General features: G+C 35.6%; 1 protein-coding gene across 1 annotated transcript in view; it reads right to left on the reverse strand.

Annotated features, from left to right (window-relative positions):
• Positions 1–12,212, reverse strand: part of LOC128552037 (E3 ubiquitin-protein ligase UBR4-like) — a 23,925-nt gene extending 11,713 nt beyond the window's left edge. The window contains exons 1-3 of the mRNA XM_053533035.1: positions 12,074–12,212; positions 11,004–11,074; positions 8,702–8,840 (exon numbers count right to left, since the gene is read on the reverse strand). The gene's annotated coding sequence lies outside the window, so the exon portion shown is untranslated. The remainder of the gene's footprint in view (positions 1–8,701; positions 8,841–11,003; positions 11,075–12,073) is intronic.
• Positions 12,213–17,863: the final 5,651 nt, after the last annotated feature.

Below are 17,863 nucleotides of genomic sequence, written 5' to 3' on the forward strand. Positions count from 1 at the left end.
ATAATTTGAATTATGTTACCATGGCAACATACATACTAAATTCCTTTTTCTAAAAATACTTTAATAATTAACACAACAGCTTAACTTTTGATGAAGGTTACACTGCTACAAGCTCTGGTGAAAAGTAAATATTTATTTCCAGCCAATACCTTAATGTAGGTAACTGAAACTACAACCTTTACTTGATGTTTAACCTTAACAGCTAAACACATCTATATGAACAGCAAAACAGGCCAAAGTGTTGTGTATTAAAACGTTTGAATTCAACAACAATTTCTATCTTTTACATTCACTTCCTTTTTTCAGTTCTCAGAAAAATCCTCGCCAATCACAATTTCAGTTTTCAGTTGAAGTGGTTTGGGACAAACAGAATCCTTTGACTTTTCAGACAAATACTATTCTCTTATGAGTTCATACAGGTACCATTGTCAGGCTTGTGTCAATTCCATGTCAATAATATTCGTTTGACAAGGGGGAGTAGATTGTAGTAAGTTAACTGGACTGTCACTTTTAACACTAACAATCCAGGTGTTTCTGCAGACATGATAAAGTGGTAATACTTGGTTATCTTCTTCAAAAGTTTAAAATGTTGTGATAAGATATTTCTCCACTGGTAGAATGTGACAGGATTTAAATCATTGTTGACCAACTGTGCAGTGTTATGACCTTTCTTTGATGACTGACACACTGTGTCAGCAATATCATGTATTATTTAAGGTCTCAGCATTCACCCTCCTCCACAGATTCTTCTAAATTCAAAAGTGCAAGTCAGATTCAAACTTTGCATGGTCTGTGATCATTGCTGAATATTCAATCGATCTGTGATATCCTGTAACAAATAAGTAAAACATATTATTTTAAATAATTAACCTAGGAGTCTCTTTATTTAATACAAGAGGACCATGATGGTCCTGAATCGCTCACCTCTTCCCACATGATCCAGTTTTGAGTATGACGTCGTTTTTTCTATTATTTGACATAGTGACCTAGTTTTTGAGCTCATGTGACCCGGTTTTGAACTTGACCTAGATATTATCAAGATAAAAATTCTGACCAATTTTCATGAAGATCCATTGAAAAATATGGTCTCTAGAGAGGTCACAAGGTTTTTCTATTATTTGACCTATTGACCTAGTTTTTTAAGGCACGTGACCCAGTTTCAAACTTGACCTAGATATCATCAAGGTGAACATTCTGACCAATTTTCATGAAGATCCATTCAAGGGTATGGCCTCTAGAGAGGTTTTTCTATTTCAAGACCTACTGACCTTTTTTGATCGCAATTGACCCAGTTTCAAACTTGACCTAGATATCATCAAGATAAACATTCAGACCAACTTTCATACAAAATCCCATGAAAAATATGGCCTCTAGAGAGGTCACAACGTTTTTCATTATTTGACCTACTGACCTACTTTTGATGGCACGTGACCCACTTTCGAACTTGACCTAGATATCATCAAGGTGAACATTCTGACCAATTTTTATGGAGATCCATTCCACAAGTATGGCCTCTAGAGAGGTCACAAGGTTTTTCTATTTTTAGACCTACTGACCTAGTTTTTGACCGCACATGACCCTGTTTCAAATTTGACCTAGATATCATCAAGATGAACATTCAGACCAACTTTCATGAAGATCCATTGAAAAATATGGCCTTTAGAGAGGTCACAAGGTTTTTCTATTATTTGACCTACTGACCTAGTTTTTGATGGCACGTGACCCACTTTCGTACTTGACCTAGATATCATCAAGATGAACATTCAGACCAATTTTCATACAGATCCCATGGAAAATATGGCCTCTAGAGAGGTCACAAGGTTTTTCTATTATTCGACCTACTGACCTAGTTTTTGATGGCACGTGACCCACTTTAGAACTTGACCTAGATATCATCAAGGTGAACATTCTGACCAATTTTCATGAAAATTTCATGAAATATATGGCCTCTAGAGAGGTCACAAGGTTTTTCTATTTTTAGACCTACTGACCTAGTTTTTGATCGCACGTGACCCAGTTTCGAACTTGACCTAGATATCATCAAGATGAACATTCAGACCATGTTTCATACAGATCCCATGAAAAATATGGTCTTTAGAGAGGTCACAACGTTTTTCTATTATTTGACCTACTGACCTAGTTTTTGACGGCACGTGACCCAGTTTCGAACTTGACCTAGATATCATCAAGGTGAACGTTCTGACCAATTTTCATGAAGATCTTTTGAAATATATGGCCTCTAGAAAGGTCACAAGGTTTTTCTATTTTTAGACCTACTGACCTAGTTTTTGACCGCACGTGATCCAGTTTCAAACTTGACCTAGATATCACCAAGATGAACATTCAGACCAACTTTCATACAGATCCCATGAAAAATTTGGCCTTTAGAGAGGTCACAAGGTTTTTCTATTATTTGACCTACTGACCTAGTTTTTGATGGCACGTGACCCAGTTTCAAACTTGACCTAGATATCATCAAGGTGAACGTTCTGGCCAACTTTCATGAAGATCTTGTGAAATATATGGCCTCTAGAGAGGTCACAAGGTTTTTCTATTTTTAGACCTACTGACCTAGTTTTTGAAGGCACGTGACCCAGTTTCGAACTTGACCTAGATATCATCAAGGTGAACATTCTGACCAATTTTCATGAAGATCCATTGAAAATTATGGCCTCTAGAGAGGTCACAAGGTTTTTCTATTTTTAGACCTACTGACCTAGTTTTTGATGGCACGTGACCCAGTTTCGAACTTGGCCTAGAATTTACCAAGATGAACATTCTGACCCATTTTCATAAAGATCTCCTGAAAAATGTGACCTCTAGAGATGTCACAAGGAAAAGTTTACAGACGGACGCACGGACGACGGACACTGCGCAAAACACAAAAGCTCACCTTGTCACTTCGTGACAGGTGACCTAAAAAGCAGAGTTATCCCTATTTGATAATAGATGATTCTTTAATTTCTTACAACCAATGCTCTAAAATATTGACAAACAGACTGACAACAGCGTGCTGTCAGTATATAAAATGTACTTTGTTTGTAGATTTTGATTACTGCAAATAGGATGTTCTAAAAAAACATTTTTTGCATTTATTGGGTTAACCCTTAACCTGCTAAATTTGTAAAATTGACTACTCCATCTTTAAATAGAGACAGTATAATTTATAGCTTATAGGGGGTTCTCATAGAAAATTTGCTAAGTATCAAACACTGCAGATCATGATCAGACTGCACAGATGTGCAGGTTGATCTTGATCTGCACTGGTTGCAAAGACAGACGTAGCTGCCTCATGCAGCCTAAGGGTTAAAAGTATACACTGTTTTAACAGCTATCAAAAATGGTTGTTACCTAGTAAAAGTCTCAAAAGACCGTACCACAGCAAGGTGTTATTTCTATTCTAGCTAGCAGCATTGTCAAAATGGAACACCAATACAGGTAGTGATGTACCATGCTCACAAGTTGTCTGCCCCTTAACCAACTGAGTTGCTTCGTAAACAAGAGGAAACACTTGCCTTCCTGAAAAAAGATTTAAAAGTCTTTGGTAAAAGTATCTGTTATCTTCATGTATCTCAGGAACCTTTACAGTCTTCATTCTAATCTATATTCTTGGTGCAATAAAACTGGTAAAAAAAATCACATCACAATGTCTAAGTCAAGAATGGGTTAATTAAATTTGAAAATAATCACATTACAATTAAACTAAATTACAATTAATTGATTTACTTTGAATACTTAAATAAAATTCCTATTATTTAGAACTATATTCTACAAGTTAATGGGATATCAACTTATACACATGATTGTACATGTTGTGTTAAGCATTCAAATTATCCATGTACTTGAGTGCCACAGACTTTTCTCAGGCTAATTGCCAATGTAATGAAGACTTTACACCAACTGATCCTCCTCAAAACCAGATTGTTGAAATTAAATTTCAATGATGCCAGTTTTGTCAGTTTAAGCCATTTAATAGTCATAGTACATGTACATACATTGTACAAATCATTAGTGTAGAAGTAGACTTATTTTGAATTGGCTCCAACAAAACCTAGACAGATGTATAAATAAATAATGAATTGTATTAAAATTTTAATAACAGCCATTAGCTGCATGTTACTTACCTGATTCCTCAAAGCACATCCAAAATATGTTACATTTTCTTTGGATCTTAAAGTAAACAGACCAATTTCCTGGCTGTTGTAGGGTATATGAACCAGCTGTAAAGTGGAATGGACCTTCAAAGGAACAAGGAATATTATCTGAAAGAAGATACATTACATGTACAGTAAACATCACTAAAAATCAAAAACTTCATGAATAAATTAATAATGTGATTGTGAAAGGTTTCATTAACTTACCACAAAATACTATAAAAGTTATTATACTATGAATCTATTTTTAAAGGACCATAAATTGATTTACACACAGCAAGGCTCAAAAATTTCAAAATTAAAAAGATTTTCATTATATGGCATAAATTCCCACTATCCAAAAAAAAATCATCCTGATACAAAACATTCTGAATCAACAATAATGGAAGGAGAGTAGTCACCAGACAGAAATAACATGACTTATGAGACCCACAGCAAAAACAGTTACCATTTTATAAATGGAAGTGACTAGACATCCGGTAACCAGAAACCTAGCCGGTGTTCTAGCCAACCGGTAACAGGACGCCTAGCCTATCCAAATTTCTATCCTAAAGGGGTTTTCTAGGTGTCCGGTAATCAATTTTAAAATATTGTATACGCCTTACAGGTGAATATTCAAACCTATGCCAAAAAAATGATACAATAAATTTATTTCCTTACTGTATTCATATATAAAAAGATCGCCAAACAGCTAGAAAAACATTCGCGGAGAGGCTAGTCATATTGTTGCCGGACAGCTAGAATGCAGGGTAGGTGTCCCGTTACCGGACATCTGCATATTTCCTTTTAAAATACCTTGGCTACTACTTGAGAGGGGACTTTTCGAGAAATGAAATGACACAGGCAGGCATCTATAAGTCTGCATCAAATTTATTAATTATCATTGCTACATGTAGATTGTATTTTTCCTTAATAATGCTTACTATGGACAATGAACTAATTTGATGAATCCTGGTCACCTTGAGTAAGAAGCTGCCTGCTGTCAATAATCTTTGTGATAACCCAAATGGCCATTTTATATTAAATACACAGACATAGTGAAATCATCTGGGTTTAGTGGCCACAAGATAAATTTCATAAATTTCCCTCGGTATGTTTTGGATTCACAAAGAAGTATAAAATACACAGAATGGCAACTGGCTGTAATCTCGCGTGATCTCGTGTCAGAGCGTGAATCGGCGTTATCTTAGTAAAAACAAACATCGGCGAGCATGGAGTTACAATTTGTACCTTTAAAACTACATTTAAAATACATGCTAGCTTCTAGAACAATATTAGTTTAATGTGAAATAATCTTAAGACACAAGTATACGTTTCTTACCATCAAAAGAAATGTGGTCAAACGGTGATAATTAATTTATCGATGAATAATTGCTTTCGCATACAAAATGGCGCGTGGAGAATGCGTCACTTCCGGTAAACGAGATCTCATTCAGTTGTCACGTTTTTTTTGGCGAGATTTGCTCTATATGCCTTTCAAGTTGCCGATCTATTTATTTTTATAGCTCTTTGGGATTCACTTCCGGGTAAAAGACCAACTTATTTCAGTGGAAGTTTCAAATATATTAGAGAATCTTCATTAACTACTGTTTATAAACGGTACTTACCAAATCAGTAAACAGTATTACAAGCCTCAGATCCCTTCATCATTGAACAAAAGGTAGTTAAACAAAAGTAAACTTCACATGCTTCCCTGATAAAATCCGAAACCGGAAACATAGCGAAGGGGAAACAACTGATTTTGAACGAAATATTTTCAGGCGTAATACCACTATTTTTTACAGGTCTGATGTCTAAATATTCTTTCTGTAGTAGGCTTATCAATCATGTAACAAGCAGTCGTACTTTAACGGTCAAACTTTTGCTAATTAAAACATGTGTAAGAAAGCTGCGCGCGTAAACTTGGCGCAACTTTAAACGTCGTTTCTCGATATTACGACATGCCGCATCTGGACCGGTTTTCAAAGACGACGTCACATATGAATTCACGCCACATGTTTGTGATTATGTGATGCCAGCTGAATCTAGATAAATTATGATTAGTAAAATACATTTTATTTCTACTCAGAAGTCAAAATACTAAGACCTAAAACAAGATGAACATCTTATTTATCCTTGAAAATCTACAATTATGATGACCATGGATCGCTCACCTGAGTAATATGAGCTACATGTTTCAAATGTCAAACTGATGCTAAAATATCAAGAAAGTCAGTAGGTCACATTCATGGTCAATGAAATTCAGTTTTACGATCGCTGTGCAAAACTGTACATGTCATCCAAATTTCAAGGCTGTAATTTAGAAAACAAGAAAGTAGGTCAGACGGTCAAGGTCACAATCAAGTGACATCCACAATCAAGTGACATCATATTACTTAGGGTCATCAGGTAATTATTATTAAACAGTCTTGGAATAGGATCAGATCATTTTTTAAGTATTTTTTCCTATATAACTCATACAAGAGCTGTCAGTAACACAGCCAAGCGCGACTATTCGAAATATTGTCCCAGAAGCAGGAAAATATTACCCAACAAGGTTAAATATCAAAAGAGTTTTAAGTTCAAAAGGGGACATAATTTGACCAAAATGAAGGTCAGAGTTATGGGACTTGCTGCTATCAACTAGTTTTATAACCCCGAAGGCACAAGTGAAGTTTCAATTCAATATCGGCATTAGTTTTGGAGATAGTAACTTGCAAGTAAAACTTTAACCAGAATTTTCTAAGTCCAAAAGGGGGCATAATTTTCCCAAAATACATGTCAGAGTTATGGGACTTGACCCAGTGAAGTTGGTAATTGATCTAAAAAAGAAAAAAGAAAGAAAAAAAGAAACAAACTGATACATACATGTGATAAGTTCAGAATCCCAAAACTGGAGGTTTGCCATTTTTCAGCTGGAGTTGGTGTCTCAAAACTGGAGGTTTTTTATCGACATAAATAAAGCGCGTGGACACATAACTTAGAGACAAAATCCAACATTTTTGGCCACACAATAACGTATATAAGTCTACACCAGAAGAAACAATCCTCATAACTCTTGATTTGAATTTTGACAGAGTTATGCCACTTTTTAACTTACATTTTTTTTGTTAAAGTTTTATATAATGTCTAATATCTCTGTTACATTCAAAGCTATTGACTATTATGCCCCTTTTACTGGCAAAGCTTTAATTCCCCTTTTACTGGCAAAGCTTTAATTCAGAATCAATCACTGAGAAAAGTTGAGCATGCCGTCATAAGCTCCCTCATGTTCTAACTTTAAATTTTCTTAACAGATTAAATTTGTAGAAACAAAGTCTCAATTTAGGTCTGAAATGGTGGTGAACATGCATTAACATTATTCTACTCAAGGACTGAAAAAAAAACCGAAGCTCTAAATTGGTCTGAACACAACTCATAAATTATGTAAATTCCTTACCCCCACCCACTTTCGTATAAAAATACTGATGATTTTGACATGAAAAATAGAAAACAGAAATGCATCAACATGTATTTACCCTTACCAAAATAATGTAGATTGATGTTATCAAATAAATGAGTGTGTGTTTTCTTCCAATTTCAATGAAAGAAGTCCAATTTTAGTAGCAAATTAATTTGGTAAACATTGGAAGAAAATGGCGTAACTGCATAAGGGGAAATAACACTTCTGTTCTAAAAATAGTAATGGGTTGGTTTTTCCAACAATTATTTTATGTGATTTTATTACCGAACAAAACTTTGAATACTGTAATCATAATTCATTTCAGTTGGGAATTATTTCTTATAACTTGGGAGTTTTTTGCTTCAAACTGGTAAAAGTTGGAGCCAAATTGGCATTGAGAATGGGCCGATGTTCGGCCCCGTGAGACAGGTGGAAATGCCCTGCTTATCAAAACAAATAATTAATAATTCACCTGTGAAAAACAACTCTTTCCTCCAGCAGCTACTTGTGTGTCAAACATGTATAATACACAACAGTCGGTGACACTTTTATTTACTGTGTAAACATGTTTGGCACTCCTCGGTAATTATCAACCCCATCATAATACTGATTTTTTTTGATTGTTTTTTTTTTTTTTTGAAAAGTGGGAGAAAAATGGTTTTGGACGGGAGGCAAGGTGAAAAAATCGGGATTTCGACCCTCCCGCGAGGGAGATCACATGTATGAACTGATATGACCTTTGACCCCTAAGTGTGACCTTTACCTTGAAGCGAGTCATCTGAAACGTGTCCTCTGCATGTTGTCTCAGTGTGGTGAACATTTGTCCAAGTTTCTTTGAAATCCTTCAAGCAGTTCAAGAGTTACAGAGCAGACACGAAACAAACTGATATGACCTTTGACCCCTAAGTGTGACCTTGACCTTGGAGCGAGACATTCAAAGCATGCACTCTGCACGTCATCTCGGTGTGGTGAACATTTGTGTCAAGTTTCTTTGAAATCCATCAAGGGGTTCAAGAGTTACAGAACGGACAGGAAATCGCTCATGGATGGACAGACGACAGAAGGACGGACGACAAGGGCAAATCTATATGCCCCCCAAAGTGGGTGCATCAAAATGCAAACTGACCTTACAGCTGCCATCTTTCTTGGCTCCACAATCACAGAAAAATGAGCAAAATTTGGCATAGGCCAGGTCATGATCTTTGTGGCACACCTTGGCACACACTTCAACACCATCTATCATCTTGCATGTGTGGCAGTGATACCTACATAAAATATATTACAATTCAAAAGATATATCTGAAACTGACAGAAATGTTGTGGAAAGCTAACCCTTATCAATGCAAGAAACAACTAATTCTGCCTTTGTGACCAGTGTAGATCATGATAAGCCTGCACATCCATGCAGTCTTATCATAATCTGCACTGTTTGCTATTCAGACAGTATCCTTTTGGTATGCACTCCTTTTAACAGTTAATAGTACTGTCCAAATTGAAAGCTGGACAAGTTCATTATAGAAATTTAGCAGGGTAAGGATTAAATGTGCATAAATGATAATACAGTAGAACACTGATCACCATAAGCCACAAGTAAGTTGGAGTTATCCAGGCCTTTGAGTAAGCCAAACAATAACAAGGAGCTGCATTTAATAAACGCTTGACGTCCCTGGTGGCATCCTTGTCGATACAAAGCAACCCAAGTCCAAAACAAGGTCAAGGTCAAACTGAGGTCAGGCGATGTCTGAAGATGAGGAATGGTCATAGGTTACACCTGTATTAATATCAATTCATTCTTGTAAGCAGTATTGATGCTAGACGAAACAGTCCCATTTGGTTAACCAAGAGATGTCCCATATGAAGCAACTTAAGTCCAAAATGAGGTCAAGGTCAAGGTCAAACTGAGGTCAGGTGATGTTTGAAGATGAGGAATGGTCACAGGTTACATCTGCATTAGTATCAAGTTATTCGAGTAAGGGGTATTGACGCTAGTCGAAACGGTCCCATTTGGTTAACCTCGTACAGACGAACGGACGGACGGATGAACAGGACAATCACTATATGCCTCCCGCATCAGTAGATGCCGGGGGCATAAAAATATAAGGAACAAGAGGGTCACTGGCCCTAAAGCACACACCTGTGTACAAGGCTTCAAGTGTGTTTGTTTAAGTACAGAGTTAGGTTAATTTGAACAATCTTGGTAGAGAGTCATACAAGAACCATTCTTGTAAAATTATTCTAAAATCGGGCTAGCAGTTTCACACAAGAAGATTTTTGAAGTTTCCATTATATACATATAGGGAAAAGTGACCACGCCCTCTGTGACCACGCCCATGTTTTTTGACAAATCAAAATAATTTAAACAATCTTGGTAAAGGGTCACACAAGGACCATTTGAGTAAAATTATTCTAAAATCAGGCAAGCAGTTTCACACAAGAAGATTTTTAAAGTGACCATGCCCTCTGACGGCCATGTTTTTTGACAAATCATAATAACTTGAACATTCTTGATAGAAGGTCACAAAAGGACCATTTGAGTAAAATTATTCTAAAATCGGGCAAGCAGTTTCACACTAGAAGATTTTTAAAGTTTCCACTATATACATATAGGGAAAAGTGACCACACCCTCTAGCAGCCATGTTTTTTTTTTTGACAAACTGGTATAATTTGAACAATCTCGGTAGAACGTGACATAAGGACCATTTATGTGAAATTATTTCAAATCGATCGGACAATCGGTTTAGAAGGAGATGTTGTTAGAAGTTTTTTCTATTTTTAGTTTTGGCAGCCCCTATGTGCAACCAAACGGAACCATTTGAACAACTTTGGTAGAGACCATCAAAGGAACATCATGGCCAAGATTCATCAAAATCCATTCATTGGTTTTGGAGATGTTATTTAAACACAAATGTTGACGACAGACGGACAACTTGACGGACGCACGACTTACACAGCATCATCACAGTATCTCACCATGAGCACTTTTGTGCTCAGGTGAGCTAAAAATGGCTGCAGACTAATGAACTTCTTGTCAGCTCTGGTTTTCCTGCAGAAACATTCAAACTAGTGCATAAAATTTAAGTCTGGATGACTACAACTGAAGTCTGGGAAATTGTAACTTAGTCTGGCCAACTGCAGCTATAGTCTGGCCAAATAGAGTTAAATCTAGGAAAATTCAGTCAAAACCTGGGCTGCTGAAGCTCATTCAAACAGCAACTAAAACTTTTACATAAATAGATTTTTAAGTTTTATTTCATTAAAATCAGCAGTTTGTTGAAATATATACAATGTATAATACCACAAAAAATTTGACGTCATGTGAACACCAAAAATTATGTATAATGTTCATTCCATGAAATAAATTTTAACCATTCATTGAAAGAATAAATATTATCTACATCACAGTTTAAATTACTCCAGTAATACTTACCAATGCTGGTTCATAAATTCTTTCTGTGTAACTGTGGATATATACAGTTTGTTGTTCAAAGATTCTTCACCCTAAATTAAAAAAGACAACTTTTATAACAGTTCTGTGAAATGATACATTTACACGGGCATGAAATTTTATGGTACGGCCAAAAGCAGATAATCTGTACGGATATGAATTTACTGATTTCATATTTTAGAAAATTTCATCTGATGAGATGTATTTTGTGGATGAACGCAACCATAAATTCAAAGCAAGCATTAAAGATTTCACAGATTTCAAAATTAGCAACCAGAGTATTTCATCAGAACTACTGTCATGCTAATTACCTGCGGCCTGGAGGCCGCAGGTATATTGGAATGCAACAAGTAGTAAAGCACATGGAGACTGGGCGATTTCACGTGATATTTTACCGATTTGCGATTGGCTTATCGCATTTATGGAACGCCGTTATTGCAATAAAGCTGACACTCTGTATGATATATATAGAGAATGTCTTGTGACCTGAATTCCTTATTTATTATTTCATATAACTTATTAAAACTTTCAGTGGTGATCAATATTGATACCTAGTTGTGCATAAGGGATTTTTAAGATTCCTCTTTGTTTAATTTCATGGATTATGGTCTTGAGTTTGTTTTTTTTTTTTGGTTTTTTTTTTTTTGCTCTATATGTCAATTAAGTCCAAGTGAAGGCATGAATCACATTTGTAATAGTTCTAGTAAAGTATTTCAATAGTCAAGGAATGTGGCCTGTTGAGCTAAAAGTTATGCCATACATGAAAGGGAAATATAGTTATTTTTGCTCAGAACAATAACTTTCAGAATTAAGAAATATATATTTCATAGGTCTACTTGTACAACATGTAGAATGGAGTTATTTTTCCTATGTAAAGCGTAATGGTATGATAAAAAAACAAGTACGATATTCACTCATAAGTTACTTTTTTGCCTGGTATAACTTCTGGCCGCAGGAAATCTTTCGACTTGTACAAGCTTTGTGTACTTCTTAGCATATTTCAGAAGAAGTCTCTTGATTAGAACTGTTTCGCAGCAGACTGGAACACTTACAGAATCTTCTCCTGCAGTATCTTCCTCCTCATGACTCAGATCTTCCTCCCAGTCACTATCAATCTCCTAGGTGACATTGATCTCATGCTTAATGGTGGTGAAGTAGAACCAGTCTGGTCACCTAGTTAACTTCAACAAGGCAACCAGTATCTCTACAATAATATGAAAAAGGCAAAGCCTCTGAAGGAGCATAGCTTAAACGACAAAGAAACTATTCACTGCTTAAAACAATTCTGAGAACCTATTCACTTGAAAAGAAACAAAAATTTAGTGTCATTATACCTGTAACAGCGAATATCATACGTTGCAAAATATATGGAAAGCCGGTGTCACGGTGACGTCATTACCTGTTTGCGGCGTTCTTATGGCTTTATGCTTATTTATGATATTTTATCCCATTTTCTGGCCAATGCTTGATCTTTTAAAAGAAAATCATATTTTTTCTACCAACTGGAAATCTTTCTTGCATTATTTTTGAGTGTTGGATAATATTCAGCAATCAAATGAAGTTCTGTATTCACTGCCAACAAAGCATTTCCTGTGAGCACCTGTATTCTAGGGACACGCACTTCGTAAATAAAAGTAAAATTGAAAATGTTTCCATAACATAACTTCTTTAAATATAAAGACACCTAATGAACATAGAGATTTTAACTCAAATATAAAATTAAAAAAAAAACAACAACAATTTTCCCGACTTTGACGGAAGTAGAACAAAATGGTCCAGACGAGAGGAAAATTTTTCAGCTACATCACTTCGCCCCATTCGGGACACCTTTGTTATATTCGCCTACACATTGCCATAAGGCGAGCTACGCACTCGCAATTGCGCTTCGCTTCGCGCAATTGCTCAGACAATAAACAACATAATATGTTCATCAAATTCTGAAAAAAGTATATGTTTAAACTTTTGGCAAAAAAATGAGAGACAAACTTGAAGTTAACAAGTTACAAGATGCACAGTTGAAACAAACAAATCAAAATCTTTCCTAAAGAAAGTTAAGGATGTTACTGAGAAATACAATACACACTTATTAATCAAATCAATTACCAGGCATGCATGTAAATGATGTCCACTATTTATCTATACATACACTTATTGAATGTAAACCCTTTTACTGCCATATTTCGAACATACACACATAACCTGCAAGAATTTTTTCAGAGATGAGTTTTTCTGATCTGTTTTAAAGCATGGGGAGAAATTTGATTAAAACACTAGTACTTCATTCTTTAGTTTTCTACTTTAAAGTATAACTAACAAGAGCTCCGCCAAGCGGGGCAATATATGCCGGAAGGCTTATATCAGAGGATGGGAGCAAAATTTAAAGAACTTGACTGTTGAAGATCAAAGGACAGGAACAAAAAAGAGAAGAAATTCGAAAAAAAAATCAAGTCCACAAAAAAATGTTCACAAAAAAATCCTTACCAAGTACAGATACACCTAAAAATTAGAGGTACCATCAATGTTGTACCACAGAAAAGTGGTTTCCGTTTTTCCCTACGGCCAATAATAAAAAGTTACAAAATAAGCTATTTATAGTAACATAACATAAAAGAGAAGTAATTAAAAAAAATTCATTGTAAGTGAGCAAAAAAGAGATCTGCCAAATAAAAACAAGAATACTGCAATGCAGAGTAATATACACACGAAACAAAGTCGTATGACCTTTGACCCCTAAGAGTGACCTTGACCTTGAAGCGAGTCATCTGAAACACGCGCTCTGCACATCATATGTTGTGTACATATGTGCTAAGTTTCTTTGAAATCCTTCAATCAGTTCAAGAGTTACACAGCGGACATGAAACAAACTCATATGACCTTTGACCCCCGAGTGTGACCTTTACCTTGAAGCAAGCCATCCGAAACCTGTGATCTGAATGTCATCTTGATGGGGTTAACATTTGTGTCAAGTTTCTTTGAAATCCTTCAAGGGGTTCAAGAGTTAGAGCTGACACTAAATTGCTAACCTACGGACAGACAGATGGATGGACAACAGGGGGAATAACATATTACATCCCTTTGGGCGTACAGAAATAGGAAATTCTATATGAGCCTTTACATATCAAATTTACAAATACTTTAATATCTCAGCCAACCACCCAGTGGGACATTAAACTGAAATTGACAGAACCAGTTACCTTTCCTGACTTGCTGTTGAGCAGCAGCATTTTTTCCAGAACATCTTTCTGTGCAACATGAACTTTGCTGGAAACAAAAAATATCATTATTAATTCTGTCAATGGTAAAAACAACATAAAAACTTCCTTTTTTAAAAAGAGCACCTATAAACTAGAATTTCACTGACATATCTACAGTGTAATTAAAATAACTCAGCAGTAAAAGATTCTAACTTTAGTAAATATAACCTTGATGTAGATCAAAAAGACAAAACTCCAGTCATAGGGTGACTTTCCAGCTTTTCATGGAGGAAGACCCAAAGTACACCTACCAGCATTATTTCAAGCATGGGTGGGCAACTGGCTTGAATCACAATCTTTCCACAAGCCAGCTGGATGACTTTCCAACATGACAGAATTATACTCCCCTAGCAAGGTCCTGAAGGGCAAGTGATATACCCCAGTACTAGTTTTAATAGATAAAGCTTTCTTTGTTTGTTTTTTGGTTTAACGCCATTTTTCAACAGTATTCAGTCATGTAACGGCGGGCAGTTAACCTAACCACTGATCCTGGATTCTGTACCAGTACAAACCTGTTCTCAGCAAGTAGCTGCCAACTTCCCCACATGAATCAGAAGTGAAGGACTAATGATTTCAGACACAATGTCATTTATCAAATAGTCACAGAGAACATACACCCCGCCCAAGGATCAAACTCAAGACTCAGCGATCCGTAAACAGACGCTTTACCTACTGAACTAAGCGGGCGGGCAACTTCGAAAGAGTTAAAAACCTAAATAATTTTTACTATATATGCAACAGCAAATAATTTGACCAGTTTCTTGGCAAAATATACGTAAAAAAGAAGAACAGAATGTTATATTCAGGTTGTTTTAGTAGTGTTTAAACACATACCAGAGTTGTAGTCAAGTTGTGCAGCCTGAAATAAAGTACGATGTCCACTTTTGTTCCCACTAGCTGCAAGTGTATGCATCACAACCATGATCTCTGGAAACCCGCTTGTCTCCCCTGTTGCTGAGGACAACAGTGTTTCCCCTAGGGGCAATAGAGCCTGCAGCATTGCATGGGGCACGGCCTCACTGACAGGGCTGTTGGATTTGACCAGGTATAAGGTAAATGTCTTTAACAGCTGAAGACTCTCGCTCAATACTTCCTCGTCTGTCTCCTGTAATAACATCATAATTGACAGACCATCATCTGTTTTATGCTGATGTTATCAAAATAGAATTTCAAAGGGACTTATTCATAGGCTACTGGTAAAAATTTGATTAGCTTAAAAAATATTGTACTATGGTAAGATGACTTTTATTTTAAACATACTGCTATGAAATGTATTTTTAGACAGGAAAACAATTTAAGGTAAAGCAAGACTAAAATATTCTGCCAACTTTTTAAATGAACAAAATCAGTAGTAAGTAGAGGGTATTATTGTCTTGAGGTAATATGGAATATATCTCAATGGGAAATGACAAAATTTTCATTTTTTATATGTTAATCAGACTCATGTAAACCAAAATAATGGCAGAAGACAGCAATGCTTGATTACTCAACAGACTTGTCACTAAAGTAGGTTAACTGAATTAATGCAACAGTTGAAAAGGCTTAATAGTGTGAAAATTCAAAACAGAATTATGTTACCTATGCACTGCATGTCCATGTCAGATCATTACAGTGGACAAGTGTGTGAATGGTGGGTACTGAGATACCAGCTTGCATACAAAACAAACAAATGTGGACACCAACGTACCTAATGGGTGAGTGCAATAACTCTACCTATTCTTTGAATAATCCAGCTCAAAAAATCAGAGTATTGATAATTTTTCCTGAAAGATTGCCAACATAGAATCCTTTAATTTAGTTGACATGACACCCTGGTTTTAGCCTAAAAAGCTATATTGTGGGGGAAAATCATGGATTTCAAATTTCCAATATAAAATAAACGGGGATTTAGCTTTTTGGTTGGGATTTATTTAAGGATTGATTCAACAATAAAATCTACTGAAATCAGTCCCCAAGAAATATTAATAATTTCAAAGTACTGGTATTTAGATAACCATCAGTTTATGTTCCTGGCTGTATAGCTTTAATCATGAGTTAATACAGAAACCTGAACCAAACAGGTGCAGCAAATCTATTCAACAATCCAACTAGAGCTGCTTTTAAGTAAAGCGCATGTCTCCCACAACTGCCTAAACATCTGAATAGTAGTATAGGAGTCAACTATGCACCAAGACCTCGACTATCTTAATTATCATCAGTGCTTTTATTATCAAAAACAAGTTTCTAGGGCCATAATTCCGAAGTACCTGAGCCGATTTGGATAGTTATCAAACTTGGCCGAGGACTTATTGGCAACACAGTTTGTTTAAATTTGGTGAAGATCGGATGAGAAATGTTCGACTTAAAGAGTGCGGACAAGATTTGTTAAAGACACACAGACTGGCTAACACACAGGAGTAAATCAATACTTCTCCCACACCACTGTGTGGTGGGAGACATAATAATGAGATGGTGTACAAGGTTATAGAATAGTTCAAACAAAATTTGTCATTATGTATCACTAAAAAAAATTTATTCAAGATTAAACAGAAGCACTTTTAAAATTTGTTTTCAGTATAAGGTTCAAGCCCATTGATTTCTTACTTTTGGTAGTACAACAAACTTGGAGAGCCAGGCTTGTAGAACAGTGACATCCGTGTCTGCCAGTGTACACAGTGATTTACACAGGTCCTTGTATGTTTGGCTGTTTTTATTCCCGTCAGCTGCACGAGAAAGCAAAATATTGTAACAAAAGTTCTTAATAAATACACAATTTCAATGTCCATTCATTTAAAATGGAACCTCAAATGTTACTATGTTTTCATATTAATGTTTTAACTTTCATGCAAATTGAATGAATTTGTTTGACTGTATAGGATTCAATCAAAGTGGAAATTACTGATTTTGTATAAAGAGAATTCATTCTCCTGCAGTCATACAATTCAGTATCCAACTCAAGAAAATGTTCCGAATGCTTATAACACATTATTATTAATAATAATCTATAATAATCACATACTTACCAGGCAGTTGCATAAAACACATCAAAATGAAAATCCACATATCTACAGTGCCACACACTAATTACGGCTGTGGACTCATAAATACAATTAGTCATTTCTTTGTGATTACACGTTCTTGTCTATTATTTCCATATTCTTTGTCTTTCATTAGGAGGGTGTGTAACTGAACCAATTTGCTGTTTTTACAGGTACACACCTAAATCAGCACAAATATATTCTGACTATTGATCTATCATTATCAAAATCAGAAATGAGACAGATTGGTCCGAAATGCAAACTTAATTCACCTTGACTTACCAAGAAGAAGCAATCTGTTGAAGAATTTCAGCACATTGCCCACGAAGTTTGGAGACAGATTCTCTTTAGCAGACGACAGTAAGAAAGCTGTCAAATCTGTAAAATACAGGTCAGTCAGTACAACACATTATAGAAAATATTGTATAGCAAGTGATTTCTACAACAAAATTATTTTAAATTTTTGTCCAAAATTTAATGATCAGTAAGATTTCTTCTGTGTTTCATTTTTCTACATGACGTCATTTTAAAATTGTGTCTGCATTCTGACAAACAGGGGAAGCTAATCTGT

This window comes from Mercenaria mercenaria, unplaced genomic scaffold (assembly GCF_021730395.1).
Source record: "Mercenaria mercenaria strain notata unplaced genomic scaffold, MADL_Memer_1 contig_1964, whole genome shotgun sequence".
In the NCBI taxonomy this organism is placed as follows: Eukaryota; Metazoa; Mollusca; class Bivalvia; order Venerida; family Veneridae; genus Mercenaria; species Mercenaria mercenaria.